Raw genomic sequence first — 15,742 nt, 5'->3', positions numbered from 1 at the left:
GGATACTGAGAAGGAATTGTTCCCTGTGAGGGTGGGGAGGCCCTGGCACAGGCTGCCCAGAGAAGCTGTGGCTGCCCCAGTGGAAGGTGTCCCTGCCCATGGCAGGGGTGGAACTGCATGAGCTTTAGGGTCCCTTCCAACCCAAACCATTCCATGATTCTGTGATTCCACATGTTTCACATGAGCTAATTTCAGATACAGATTCTGTAAGACTCTGTTTTCATCTATGTGGAGACTGTGCTTCAAGAAGGAGCTACTGAGGGTCCCATTTTTCTGAAAGTCTGATTAAAAGGGAAATATCTGGATTTTTACACTGCTGCCCAGCTCAGCCTCTCTCAATGTGGAAGATGCTCTGGAATGCTAGGAATGAACTAAGGGTAAGTATCCAACACCCCTGAAACACCAGGGTTCTGTTAGTTACCAACACTCATGGACTTTGCCAAAACCCTGACATAGAGTCATGGAATATCCTGAATGGGAAGGGACCCCCAAGGACCACCCAGTCCAACCCCTGACCCTGCACAGACACCCCAACAATCCCACCCTGTTCCTGAGAGTGTTGTCCAAACCCTCCTGGAGCTCTGGCAGCCTTGGAGCTGTGCCCACTGCCCTGCTCATCCCAGCAGTTCCAGCCTGGGCAGGTTCCTGGTGGGGGCACAGCCTTTAATGAGGGAAAAATCTGGATAATCACAGCAAAAAGCACTTAATCTCCTTCCTACGGATTCCTGGAGCCTTTCCCCAGTTTTACATCTACAGCCTTGATTCATGGATCGTTTCTAATTTCTAAATTTAATGTCTGCCAGAGTTACTTTAAGTTTGGGATTTTTGAGATAGTTACAGTTCCTTTGATGAAGAATTCTCATGTGTGTGTTATGGTAGGTAGCACACCTTAGATACAATTTCAAAGAAGTGTTTGGGGACATTTTTGTTTATCCCAAAACCAAAGAGTGACTCAGAGAACAAGGACGGGGTTCTGAGGGCACAGCTGGTATCAGTAGCACAGAAAACTGCACAGATTTTTCTCAGATCCACATATTTTGCACTGTATTTGTGGACTACTTCTTGTCCAAAACATTTGACTCCTTCCTCTTTTTATTCTTTATTCATAAAGCTGCTGCTATTTCTTCCTTTCAATCAACTGGAAAAACAACACAAAAAGATTCTTCCTTCTGCTCGAAACCTCCAAACTTTGTGATGAATTGAAGCAAAGATGGAAATGAAAAACTCATGTGAAGTGAGAGCTGGAGAAGTGAAATGCTCATCCCTGGTAAAAGGCAACATTGGTGCTTTTTTTTAGGAGGAATGAGGGCTGGCTGGAGAAGGATTGCAATTGGAATGGAACTTATGGTCTTGTCTTCCCTGGGGGATGGATTTCCTAGATGGGGAGATATTGTGGCAAGGAATTGTTCCCCAGACAAATCCATTTATTGCTAAAGGAGCACTGCCACTTGTCTCCATATACTCCAAGAAAGATTGATCTGTCCAAAGAAATCCTTGTTTGGAGCTGATGGGGTTTCTCTGTCGTTTAAAGAAAGTGCTTAAAAGTAAAGAAAGTGGTTAAAGTAAAGCGTGGGTAAAATATTAACTCCTGGATTCCACTTCAAGCAAATCTTCTCTTTATCATTTTACATCAAACCTTAAATGCAGCACAATACTCTTTTAGTAAGCAGACCACAGTAATAAACTTTAGAATTTTAGCTGAAAAATGAAAAAGAAAGGTTCATTCTGGTCATTAAAAAGGCACCCATCGTGAAACTGCAGTTTTCCTAATTATTTTCCTCCAGGAGCATGTGGTGTGGAATGATCCCGAGCTGAAGGAAATATGAGTTTTTCTCTCCTGTTCCTCATAACAACCCTTGCTCATATCTTACAAGCCCTTCAGTTAATTATCTCTGAGAAAACCTCATTTGAGGCTTCTCTTTATTTTTCTTGATCCTCTGGCTTTGTCAAAGAAGTGCATGTTGGCTAAATAACCCCCAAACGAAACCTCCTTTATCAGGAGCCAATTTGATATATTCACACTTCGCTACATTTTTTAACCTTGCTTTCTTTCGACTGAGAGATAAGCAGTGTAACAAATTGCAGAACAAAAATAAATAAATATAAACCCCCACTTATCTTCACTGGCCAATAATTATACACAAAAACCTTTCAAGTGGAATGAGAAATGAGCTGGAGTGAGAAATATTTTGATCTGGATGGAGCTTAAATAAACAGGGGGGAAAAAAAAAAGAGCAAGGCATATTGAGAATGTTTCCTCATCTATCACAGCCTAATGACAACATTTAAATGACAGAACTGGGTGAACTCCGTTGCTACAGCAAGTTTTAGAAGCTGGAACAGAGCTGAGATTGCAAGATTAGGTTATTTCTGAAGCAGTGTCCGGACAAGGAAACATTTTGAACTCAATTTATTTCTCACCTAGAACAGACTATTAAACCCACACCGATTTAATAGGACTCTCTGGAGTCTACAAAGATCTCTGGCCTTATTCTCAGGGAGAATAAACTGCCCACAAGCTGAAAAGGCCTGAAAACTTAAATTACACTGACTAAGAGATCAAAAACCCCCTGTTATAATGGTGTGCCTGGCTAAGGACAATAGTTCTGAGGGGTTTTTATAGCCCACACTTCCCAGCAATTAATGTTTGCAGCCAGGTCAGAAGGCTGGTTGGGAAACTCAGGAGGGAAAGGCATTTTAATTGAAACAAAACTGGTTTCACTCACCAAAACAACCTCACCTTACAAGACCCACAAGCACCAAAGAGCTGGGTGGGGAGGGATTTGGGATAAATGCAGGTGCACAAGGGAGAGGTGATGTTGGATGTGGAGTTATCACTCCATCTCTCACCTCCTCCTTGAAAAAGCAGGGGGATGAAAAACTTTGAACACACCTTTTTATACTATTCAGGACTTCACGGTAACTCTGATCTGCCCTTTGTTTTAACCTGAGGTTTAATGTCTCTCAGATCTGACAGTTCCACACCCAGACTCTCCCGTGCATTCCTCATTCCCATGAACCTTAATGTCGGTCACAAATATCTCTTCAAGGACAGCTACACTGGTCATTGACATCCCAAAATAACAGGAAATACAGGACATTATTTAATGGTGTTCAACAGCAAAGAAGAAACCACTCTGACAGGGTTTTATGCTGCCTAACAAAAGACATCTGAATTGTTCTGTTGGTCCATCGAGGTTCTTTATACAAGGAAAGAGAAAAGGTGTCTGTAGATATTAAATTATCTAATTCAGGATTTTAAGCATTAAATATTTTCATTTTATGGACATAATTCTTCCCTATTAAGGGAAGGTCCTGGCACAGGTTGCCCAGAGAAGCTGTGGCTGCCCCATCCCTGGAAGTGTCCAAGGCCAGGCTGGAGCAACCTGGGCTAGTGGAAGGTGTCCCTGCCCATGGCAGGGGGTGGGACAGGGTGATTTTTAAGTTCCCTTTCCACCCAAACCCTTCTGTTATTCTATGAATAAATATAACTATATCAATATGCATCTATATTAATAAATACAGAAATAATTTTTATTAATAAATATATAAATAAATATATATTAATATATCTATATGTACCCCATATATATATATGTATATATGTATATGTGTATATATATATATATATATATAATCAAGATCCAGTGCAATCTTTCTAGGTTTTCTATGAGAAAACCTCTTTTGTCATCTTCCATTCAAATTGAACTGTTGTATGTGTATGTATATATTTTTATATATATATATATATATGAGAGTTAATTTGGAAATGGCAGAACTGTGCCATTTCAGCCAGAGGACACAGAACCAGTAATTCTGCCAGCAAATAAAGCAGCACTATTTTATACTGTGTATTGTATTTTATATTGTGTCTGTGGACTGTGAGACGCTCCAGAGCCAAGGGGCCAAAGCAATCTGAAATAAAATGCCAAAGCAGCATCTTCTTGGATAAACAATGTCGTGGAGGTGACCAAGGAGCAGCAAGAGCAAAAGGAATAGCAGGATTTTTATTCCAGGGGGCTGATTCAGGAGTGCTGTGAGCCAGGTCAGCACTGCTGCGAGGGATTCCATGGCACGTGTGTGTGAATCCAAAGGCAGGGCAGCTCCCACGACCTCTGTGTCCCTGCTGGGGTGGATTTGCCCAGTTTTAGGGCTTCTTTAAGAGCTATCTCAGCCCCTGGTTTGCAGGGATGTCCCACAGAGGCTGATCCCCGTGGGGGGAAGGCACTTCTCAGCCTTTCCAGCCTGTGCTGTCTGAGTGCCACGAGTGCGACCTCTGAGTTTTATTTTCACTCACCTTCCCACACCTATTGCTGAAAGTGCCTCAAATTTTTACCCTGAATTTCCCCTGAGATGGCCCCCAGAGCTCCTGGGAGACTGGCAAAGTGCCCCTTCAGCTGGGCACCCTGTTCACCCACCCTCCTCAGGTGAGGGGGGGCACACACGGACAGCTATCAGACACTGAAATTTCCCTGGCCCCCAAAAAGCTGGTGTGGAAAGCCAGGCTCCACAACCAGGCTGGGTTTTGTCATTCCTTGCTTTCTGCCACCAGCTTTTAAAAGAGTTTTTGGGTTGGTTGGTTGTTCCTTTCCAGGTGTGTGGTTAAAGTCAGGGCAGGGAGTGGAAGTGATGATCCCCCCCTGTTCAGCCTGGAGAAGAGGAGGCTCAGGGGAGACCTCCTCACTCTCTGCAACTCCCTGACAGGAGGGGGGAGCCGGGGGGGGTTGGTCTCTTTTCCCAAGCAGCATCAGTAAGACAAGAGGACTCAGTCTTAAGCTGTACCAGGGGAGGTTTAGGTTGAATATTAGGAAGAATCTCTTTCCAGAGAGGGTGCTCAGCCATTGGAATGGGCTGCCCAGGGAAGGGGTGGATTCTCCATCCCTGGAGGTTTTAGTGCCCTGGTCCAGCAACCACAGCAGTGTTGGATCAAGGGTTGGACTTGATGATCTCAGAGATCCCTTCCAACCCAGCTGATTCTATGATTCTATGATTCTATGATTCTATGATTCTATGATTCTATGATTCTATGACAAGAGAGGAATTTGATGAGCACTTGTGTGCTGCTCAACCAGCAGCGGTGGAGTCGACCGCCCGTGAATTAACTGTCCAAACATATCACTGGCACCCAAAACAAACACCAGCTTTCAATTCCCAGCTCCCCTGATGCAGAGAGGCACTGAAGTGATAATGAAAAATGATTTGTAAACAGGGGCTGGGGTGTGAAATGCATTAGCACAGAAAGCCCCAGCGACTGAGCTTTGCAAAATATTCTGGGACCTTTTTGTCGTCCCTTTAATTCTCAAGGTTTCGTAGCTAAAAACAACCATAAAACAACAGAATCCTGGTTTCAGCAGGAAATCAACACAAAACAAAGAGCGATTGAAAGCTGGACAATTGCAGGATAAAAAAAATCTTGAGCCTATCAAGAGTTTTCTGCAGGACAAATATTGATTTAGTCAGAAGATAAATATGCAGCCATGGGAAGAGCTCTGGAGAGTTCATTCGTGCTGGAAATTAGGACATTGATCATGTCCTGAGGTCTTCTACCCCTTTTCTCCTTTCTACAAACACCTGCTGCAGACATTCCGGAATTCTCATGGAAGGAGATGCATTTTCTTTATCAACTGGAGATTTTCCAGTGATATTCACCTTGCAGAGTCCAGACCTGGCTCCAGAGCCTCTGGAATCATCAGAGTTGTGTGTTATGTGACTCTGCAGTCCTGGATGTTCATCTTTGAACTCATATATATGTGAATATATATAATTTTTAAAAAATAAAATTGCATTAGAACTCAAACCAACGAGGGGGAAGGAACAGCTTTAGGTGCATTCAATAAAAACTGCTCTAAAACCACAAAAGATGATCCATTTTCCCTCCAGTCCTTTGCTTGCCATAAAACAGGAATAAAGTGCCTGACCCAACAGAGACACCATCAAAGTGCTGACAGGTAATCAGGTGACCCCAGATGGCCCTGAAAGTGCTTATTGGGTGGGTGTTCCATGAAAATACTAATTACTGAAACATAATAAATTAAAAATAACCTCAAATGGTTGCATGAAACATCCAGTCATCAATAGGAAACCGTGGCTCCAAAGGCAGGAAAGGGAGCAAGAAGGGGACACCTGGGAAGGAAAATCCAAGTTTTTCAACAGAATTTCTCATTTAGACTCGTGATTTATTGAGCAGCACTCTGTGTAACTTAATTTGAGGCAGGATTTGGGAGGGGGGGGGGGGTGAAAAAGAGCAGGGTAAGGAAAATATTTATGTTTAAGTTGGTTAAAAATGCAACTGTGACTTGATAAACCAAAAGTGTTGCCTTTGCCCTGCTCCAGGCAATCACACAAATACAAGATTTGTCCAAAAGTTCATTCAGGAAAAATAAAAAAACAATATTATAAAAATGGATGGAAAATATTTCAATAAGTGTTTAGTTTAAAATAGCAATTATTAGTTAGTTTGAAGCATTTGGTGTAGTTTGAAGCATTTGGATATTAAAATAAAGTTGGGATTTATAGGAAAAATTAGTTTTCATATTTTTATTTGTGATTTATTGAGCAGTACCTTGTGTAACTTCATAATATTGTGTATTGTATATTTTATTGTAATATAATAACATATAATATATAATTTATATATATAAAATTATATATTATATTGTATATAATATTAGAACCTTTACCCTACTCCAGGTAATCACTCCAATACAGAATTTCTCCAAAAGCTCATTCTGGAAAAAGCCCCAATATTAAAAAAATGAATGAAAAATATTTCTATAAGTTTGAAATATCAAGTAACAATATATACATATTAATTTGAAAATAAAGGTCAGTTTGAAGCATTTGGTTACTAAAATGAGTTTGGGATTCGTAGTAAAAATAATTCCTCATTTTTTAATTTGCAATTTATTGTTTATTATTTCACTATTTGTAGTTAGTAAAAATGAATGGACATTTTTATAAGACCTTTAATGAATATTTCATTGTTTTATTCAGTGCTGTGCTGTCTTTGTATTTATAAGGCAAAGATTAAGTGAGGAAACAGCTTCTCTCCAGCTGAATTCAGAGGTGGAAGCTCAGAGCAATATATTTCCAAGTGCATTTTGAACCGTGTTTAAATCCCCATTTTATTTCTCTGACAGAGAGCTGCAAGTGCTGGGCTTTGAAGGAGACGTGTAAGATGAGATGGATCATGTCCAACACGGAAAAATCAGAATAAAACCCCCTTTTGATGTGATCTAAGAGGCTCAAAAACGGTGCTGCTTCCTCACAACCCCCATTTTTATTATTCTTATCTCTCTGCTTGTGTTGGTTGCTCTTTCCCTTTGATTTATTGCTGGTGAGGATGTGTTTAAGTTTATAACCATCCAACAAGAGACATCCATCGCCTCCCAGATAAACAGGGCAGGGAAAAGACGGGAAAAGCAACTTTATGGCAGGAATTTCACCGCTCCAAACGATCTCCCAGGGGGAGGAAATGCCATTTATCAAAATTGGGGGGAATTTCTGCAGCCAAAAAAAAAAAAAAAAAAAATTGACAAATGGGCTCAGGATACTCAAGCAGCTTTGAGCACAAGAGCAGCCCTTCCTTTCCTTCCTTCGGAATCACGGGGGAAAGAATCCTCTGGAAAAGTTTTGGGTGTTCGAGATACTCTGGGACACCCTCCTTGGATTTTTTAATAGGCACTAAATAGGCCAAATATTGCCGGTGTAAAAATAGGAAATTTCCCAGGAGCTGAATTTAGAAGATGGGAATAAAATTATGATTATGATCATAAATGATGATCATTAATACTGGGCCTTTGTTAAAAGGTCATAAAATTTGTTATCAAAGAAAGAATTTCTTGTTTTGAGCTTGTCAATACTTGTTTTCTTAATTATTATTCACAGACTCTGTGGGCTTTCTCAGACAAATCCTGAGAATAAAGAACAAACCAGTTCCTGGACTCAAATTTAGGCATTTTTTCAGTTCCTTGTTTGTTCTTAATACATGTTCTTTCACAGATATTCATCTTTTTCCCTTTTGTAGCCTTATTAAACATTTTAAGGCAGGTTTCCAAGTAATTTCTAGACAATCACGTCTTCCAAACCAGAAACTCATCAATATTCTTCACTTTACTGGTAAAAGCAATGCACAAAAATGCAATATTAACAGATTTTGGTCATGTTTCTTCGGAGGTAGCTCTCCAGGATGTCAGGGAATAAATGAAGTGCTTCTAATGGGAATTAAATTTTTTTTTCAGGTGTGTTTTCTTTGGTGGCATCATTTTCTCTTCATAAACCAAGCAGCAGAACAGCATCAATTAGCAGTGAGTAATAAAGGCGGCGAATGGAACTCGGGAGGTTTAATTTAAAATTAAATCAGTAAAAACCATTGAAGCTACAAATTCATCCTTTCTGAGGTTTGCAAAAATAAGTGCATAAAAATGACAATTATCAATACCCCCTCATTTCTAAAGCACTTTTCACTTCAGTACCTCAAAGGGCTTTAACAAAGCACCAATAATTAGAGAGTAGATGTCAATAAAAGGAGTGGGGCAGGAGGGGGGAAGTCAAACAACCTCTCTGAGCTCTGCTCTCTTCTTCACCATCCTAGGACATGTCAAATCTAAGCTCAGTAATAATCATAATGTTCGAACTGACCCCCAAAACCAAACCCTAAAACTCTTAAAAACATTCTCAATACAGTTTTCTGTCTTTGACCAAAGTAAATTAAAACTTGTCCAGGACTTTCAGCTCTGAATCAAGGCAAAAGTCAGCAGGAAGCCTCAATGTTTGAAGGAATTTGATGGTACCCAGGACTTTTGGACAAAGTCTGGTGAGGAACCAGGGAAATTTTTAATGATAATTGCAGCTAATTTTGATGTGAAAAATAAGAAAAAAGCCTCACATCTCTCTTTTGTTCTATTTTTTAAGCTGACTGTATAATTTACATTTTAAGTGCTCATTAAGGTGAAAAATGTCAGTACTGGAGAAAGAGCAAGTAAATTACCTTCATGTCTTTTTTTTTTTCCCTCCCTTTCTTATTATTAATCTGGAGACCACAAAAAAAAAAAAAAAAGAGAAGAATTCTCAATTAATCGAATGTATAATATGTCAAATCACATGCTGGTGAAACACCATTACAGTTCATTTTAATTAGGCCTTTTTCAGTGCCTGCAGACAGGAGTATTTGTAGCAGACTTTAAAATAGTGCTGTTATATAGTTACTAGTGTTTAAAATCAATTAGATTTTATGGGATGTTATTGCTTTGCAATTTTATGGCTCCTCTGGGAAGATCCTGAGATTCGGTGTCACCCAGAGGCTTTGCAGCTCTCGAGACCTCCAAATGCAGCCTTCCCAAAAAGCATTCCCAGTTTCCAAAAGCTCTTTTTGGGTGTTTAGAGGGGGGTGTGTTCACTGTGGATGGTTTAGAAATCCACATTTCTATTCGCTTAATGAAGTTTGAGAACCTTCTTTAGTCAATCAAGACGTGAAATTTAAAGTATTTTAGGCCCGAGGCTCTGGAATCTTGGGACAATTTGCTTCGGAATTTTACTTCTTTCCCTCCCAAACCAGCCACGAACAAACTAAAAACCCCCAAACACACAAAACCACCCAAACCACCTCCCAAACCCCACTTCCAGCAGCAGACAGTGGGTAAACCACCACAAAACCATTCCGTTTAGGTCAGAGATATTGAAGTCTCCCGATATCCAGAGTTCCAAATTCCCAAATCCAATGTTTTCCTGCCTATCCTCCTGCCCAGGATTCAAGATTCAACCAAAATCTTCCCCCTTCCCAGAGCATCTGAACCAGAAAGTCTCTGCACACCTCATGATAATTGAATTCTTTGATTCATTAAGGAGACAAGTTATAATGAATTAGACATGAATATTCCTCTCACTAAGAGAACTAATCTTGTCAACCTGCACTTGGGAAGACCTTGTTTGTTCCAAATATCATAAACTCATGCCTTTCTGACTCTGGTTCCTTGTGTTTTTGTGCATAAATCACTGCACACATTTCCTGCTGCCCCAAACTTTTAAGTGGAGGATCACATTTCTCACATAACTTTGTACAAGCCTGAAAATTCAGCAATATTTTGAGCAAAGAAATCAGGTTTAATTCAACTATCTTCTCTACAATTTATGCTCACAGGGCTCCAAATACACTTGCCTTTGGATAACCCCATTTATAAATGTCTTGTTTGAATACAATAGTCTAAATTTACTCAGTAAATTCGTATCTGATTTAACTTGTTGAGGGGCTTTTACCTTTCTCCTGTGCTCTGCAAGTGGGTTAAGTTATTCAGAATAAATGCAAGACTCCCTGTATTTTCTACACTTGTTATTATTTTAAACAAAACGGGGTTTTATGTGAACATGTAGATAATTATTTTAGAGAGTTTATGGAGAGGAAATTCATCAGGCATTAATTTCAATGAACTTTAACTCTGACTTAGAATTTTTTTTCTTCGTTTTCACAGGATCTCTTTTCTACTTTCTAATGACCCTTTGCTGCAATAGGAAAGTCTGACATTACTGCTAATCACAGTGAGTATTTCACAGCTAATATGATGTTCAAGAAAGAAATGGCCATAATTACATCTTCAGATTGGGAAATGTGGCAATTAGTCCACGGCCTCTTCCTGACTGGGGACGTGTTTCCCAGTTCCACTGAATAAATTGCTTTTATTACATAGAAATGTGTGATGATGTAGCAATAAAAAATAGCCAGGGTGAGAACGAAGTGATGAATAAACATGTGACCCAAAGACAATGAAATTCTGCCTCTCTCTTCACTTACCTCTCAAAAGTTACTATTCATTCAGCACAGAACAAAGATGTTCAGTATGAAACTCGTGATATTTGGCATTTCTTCCTGATAATCCTCTCTGAAATATTCCAGGAAGATATTTCCAGCAGAAACAGGTATTTTTTTTCTCCCAAACACTTCTGTTAACCACTTTTTATTAAAATTAAAGGATTAAAAAAACAAAGTCCAACCTGCTCTATTGTTGAATTTAAATTAAAAAAAAAAATAAGTGGAGAAATTCAATGTATTACAGTAATTGATTGTGAAGCTTCTGAATGAGTGATGCTGGAAAAGCCAAGAGTCTCATAGAGTTTGTCTTCATGTTTTTTCAGCAGTGATGGATCTCAACCCAAATTCTGGTGTGTGTGTGTGAAATTAACACTGACAATAATTGTTCCTGTCACCTTGCTTGATATGGGAGCCTGTTTTTAAAGAAAATAACCCAATCTGACTTCAGATTGAAATGCTGTTGGGAGGAGGGGAGATGGGATCATTTATTTATCAGCACTTAACACCACTATCATCACATGGATATTTTAGGCAAAACAGAGCAAGAGAGAAATTATCCTTCATAGCAGCTGTAAGACAAGTGGCATTTATGTGTTATTTAAGCTTTAAGACACCCCAGGAGGTGGTGAGGAAGCCCAAAATTACAATTTTCATCATAACTGAAGGCACTCAGCTGTCAAGTTTTCTATATTTCACTACAAAATCTGGTAGGTGGGAAAATCCCACACCTGGCAGTGCAATGTTGTCCCTACAGAACTCTGGGAAGAGCTGGGGGGTGCAAAGCCTTCAAGAAGAAGCCTCCTGGTTGTTGGACACACAGGGGACAAATGGCCTGGGGGGGAAGGATGGAGAACATGGAGCTTCATCAGTCTTTGGTCAGCAGGGTTTGGCTGCAGAGACTTAAATCCCTGGGGAGGACCACAAATTAACTGATATTTGGAGGAAATCCACATCTAGATTTGGAGGCATTGGAGGAAATCCATGTCTAAACCTGGAGACACTGGAGAAAATCTACATCTGAACCTGGAGGTATTGCAGAAAATCCATGTCTAAGCCTGGAGGCACTGGAGAAAATCCATGTCTAAACCTGGAGGCACTGGAGGAAATCCATGTCTAAACCTGGAGGTATTGGAGGAAATCCATGTCTAAACCTGGAGGTATCAGAGGAAATCCATGTCTAAACCTGGAGGCACTGGAGGAAATCCATGTCTAAACCTGGAGGTATCAGAGGAAATCCATGTCTAAACCTGGAGGTATTGGAGAAAATCCATGTCTAAACCTGGAGGTATCAGTGGAAATCCATGTCTAAACCTGGAGACACTGGAGAAAATCTGCATCTAAACCTGGAGGTACTGCAGAAAATCCATGTCTAAACCTGGAGGTATCAAAGGAAATCCATGTCTAAACCTGGAGGTATCACCAAGCAACCCTGCCCCAGGGTTGACAGGGAGCTGTGGGGGCAGAGCATCCACACCACAACGAAATGTGTGTGGGTCCAACACCAGAGGGAGATTGAACTCAGATTTCCTTCTCTTTGGACAATGTTCAGCTGGAAAAGGACAGGTTTTGTGGAATTGTGGCCTTCCAGGACCTGAGAGGGCTACAAGAAACTACGGAGAGAGATTTCTACAGGGGCCTGGAGTGGCAGGACAAGGAGGAATGGCTTTAAACTGGCAGAGTAGGTTTAGATGGGATATTGGGAAGAAATAGTTCCCTGTGAGGCTGGGGAGGCCCTGGCCCAGGTTGCCCAGAGAAGCTGTGGCTGCCCCTGGATCCCTGGAAGTGTCCAAGGCCAGGTTGGACGGGGCTTGGAGCAACCTGGGCTGGTGGAAGGTGTCCCTGCCCATGGCAGGGGGTGGCACTGGATGAGCATTAAAGACTTTTCCAACCCAAACCAGTCTGTGATTCCATGATTAACCACATTCTAAAGAAATTGCTAAAAAGGCAAAAGCTGCTGGATGTTCAGCTCTGTCCACATCCAGATGCAGCAGACCATTATATTGTTTGCAAAGCCCTCAAAGGAGGTTTGCAGGGGCTTGTTTGTGATGTTTTCCCCTAGAAATAGATCTCTGCTACTCCCTTGGCTATTGAAATAAACTCCTTTATTTTTATAGATCTTCCCTACTGAAGATGAAGCTCTTTCTGTAGGCAAACTCTTCCATTTAGCCCTGTAAAACTGATTTCAGATCCACACAGACACAGTAAAGCCCTAAACTAACAAACAACCACTAAAACAGATTGTGGAGCTGATGTAGCCACTGGCAGGACACAGCTGGAGTTTATTATTCCTGTATTCATAAAGCAACTTTGCCCTCAAATCTTCCTGTTTTGATGTACTGCTGTCGTGTTCCGTGGTGTCAGCATTGATTGAAGCTGGTCGACTTCACTCCCGCTGCAGGACACAAAACAGAGAGAAAAAAAAGGGAAAACCTGCTTCTAAAGAGACTCAGGCTGGAACAGCACCAGGCACAGGGATTAATAAATGATGGGTTTTGGAGCAGACCAACATATTTCTGAATTTCCCCTGTCTTGCCTGTGTAATACACCAATCGCACACGTGAGAAGAAGCAAAGGAGAAAACAGCAAACTAAGATATTCGTGTGAAGAAAAGGGGCTTGAAGATTTCCTAAAAGTTTGTATGTTTGAATAGATGCTTCAGGAGGAGATTTTTGGGCTAATGAAAAACTTTCTGAGCTGTGTGTCTTGTAAATGTGCTGTTTCTCATATTCAGGGAAGGCAGATGCCAGGCCAGCTTCAAAATGCCTATTAAATCTATCTATAGGTAGCAGACAAACAGTCTGTAAGGAGTTATAAAAATGCTCCCTATCTTTTTAAGACAATAATTGAGGTTCAGAATGATCTCTCCAGGCAATACCTTGGAGTGCACAAAGAGCCACGAGGTGAGAATAAGGGAGCTGAGAGCTCTCCAGCTAAGGGATGCTCATTTGAAAATAGAATGTGAAGGGAACACAGGGAAAAAACCCCAGATATTCAGGTGTTTATTCAACTCATTGCAGCCTAGAAGAGACCTGGAAAACCTGAAACAACTGTTTCTTGAAAGAATTCATCTCCTCAAGGAGTGCAGCTGTGTGGTTCCTCCCGAGGGACAGGAGGAGGGAAGCAGGTGACAGTCACCTGAATGGAAAGGCAGGGGGTGGAGGCAGAAAAAGGAGGGGAACAGCAGCTACCTGGGGATCTGGGGATGAGGTTTGGCTGTCCTGCCAGAGAGACTGTCCAGAACAATCTCCAAAAAGGGATTGAAGCTTTGCTAAACACAGGTTCAGTGCACATTTGGCTGTAGGACAGGTTGTTTCCCTTGTTTCAATATGATTTTCTTCCTTTCTTTTGTCTGCTACAGCTCATGTTTGTTTGAATGGCAGCAAATTTTCATGAAGAAAAAACCCTTTATTATATATGTGGTGGATTGGGGTGGTGAAAGGCCACAAGAGTGTTGAAACTTGGGCTGAATTTTTGTCATTAGTTCTCAGCCCAAAAAGGTGGAGTTTGTCTCCTCAGGAAGGAAAGGAGATTTGGGGTCATGTGCAAGAAGGTGAAGTGTCTTGAAGGGGTGGCTGAGGGTACTCAGCCTGTTCAGCTGGAGAAGAGGAGACTGAGGGCAGAGCTCATCAGGCTACCAGAGCTCCAGGAGGGTTTGGACAACACTCTCAGGGATGGGGGGGGATTGTTGGGGTGTCTGTGCAGGGCCAGGAGTGGGACTGGATGGTCCTTGGGGGTCCCTTCCAGCTCTGGACATTCCGTGATTCTGTGATTAATATTTCAGTGCCTGTGCTCAGTGACTAAACTGAATCAGGATGCCAAAAAAACATGTAACTTCTGCTGGAAAAAAAAAAGCCAGACAACCTTTCCCCAACCTCTGGAAAATGACAATAAAATCAGTAAGAAAAAAAAAAAGCTTCTGGCAGCAGATCATTTTGCAGAATCATCCATCAATGTAACACAGAGTGAAGGAGACCCTTAGGAGGGACAGTGGGGTGTGAATAAACATCAGTGTCTCTGCTTGGCAGCGGTTCTCTGGTCTGTCACAGATGGGATGCAGCGCTCAGGAACTCTTCAGCAAGTGCACAGGAGGGATCATTTTTGGCTAGAAATGCCTGTGGGATGGGGTAGGTGACATGGGGGTATGTCCCTCAGCAGAACTCCAAGTGGGTCACTCGTTGAAGTTCAGAAATCAGCCTGGCCTGTGCTCTGCCATTCCACTCTTGATGCCACACGGAGGGAAAGTATTAAGGTGGGAGGGACTTCTAAGAGTGAAACTTCCCTTGTCCTGTGAGAGGCTTGATGTGAAATTCAAACAGCACCAGAGGGTTGTGATGGACAGCCAAAGAGCTTCTTGCAGGACACCAGAATTCCCCCTGGAAAGGCAGGTTCACACTGTCCTGCCAGCTCTGTTTTCCAGCGTTCCTGTCCTGGAACTCTGCTGGGCGAGTCAAGGGTGAGGGAGCAGCAGCAGCTCTGCTGTGGGAAACGAGGGCTGGCACCTAAAATTTCTGAATAATCCCTGCTGTTCCCAGGGGATATTTGCTTTCCTTTGGAGTCTGCTCCAAGCAGTGCCTGAACACGGCATTAAAGAGACTCGTCAGCTTTCCCGTGAAGGATTAAATTGAACCCGTGTCTGTGTTTCCGTAGGAACAATTTCGTGCACTCTTTCATTTGGATATTATTGCCAGCTTCTCTAGCAGAAAATTATATTCTCTCTCCTCGCAATTCTGGGTTAGAATCACAAAATAGAAGAACGGTAACAAGCTTTTCTTTTCATCTGCAAGTGATAAAAAGCAAGGTAAAAATGTCAATACTCCTCTCTCCCCGATGCAGGGGCTGTTCACAGTGTACTTTGAAGCTTCATAAACTGGTGGAATAAGGATCAGTGGATAACTGTTGGAAGGGGGAGGAGTATTAAATGGCAGAAACAGGAAGTTT

Source organism: Chiroxiphia lanceolata, chromosome 9, assembly GCF_009829145.1.
Source record: "Chiroxiphia lanceolata isolate bChiLan1 chromosome 9, bChiLan1.pri, whole genome shotgun sequence".
Classification (NCBI taxonomy): Eukaryota; Metazoa; Chordata; class Aves; order Passeriformes; family Pipridae; genus Chiroxiphia; species Chiroxiphia lanceolata.
Note: the sequence above shows the minus strand (reverse complement) of the source record.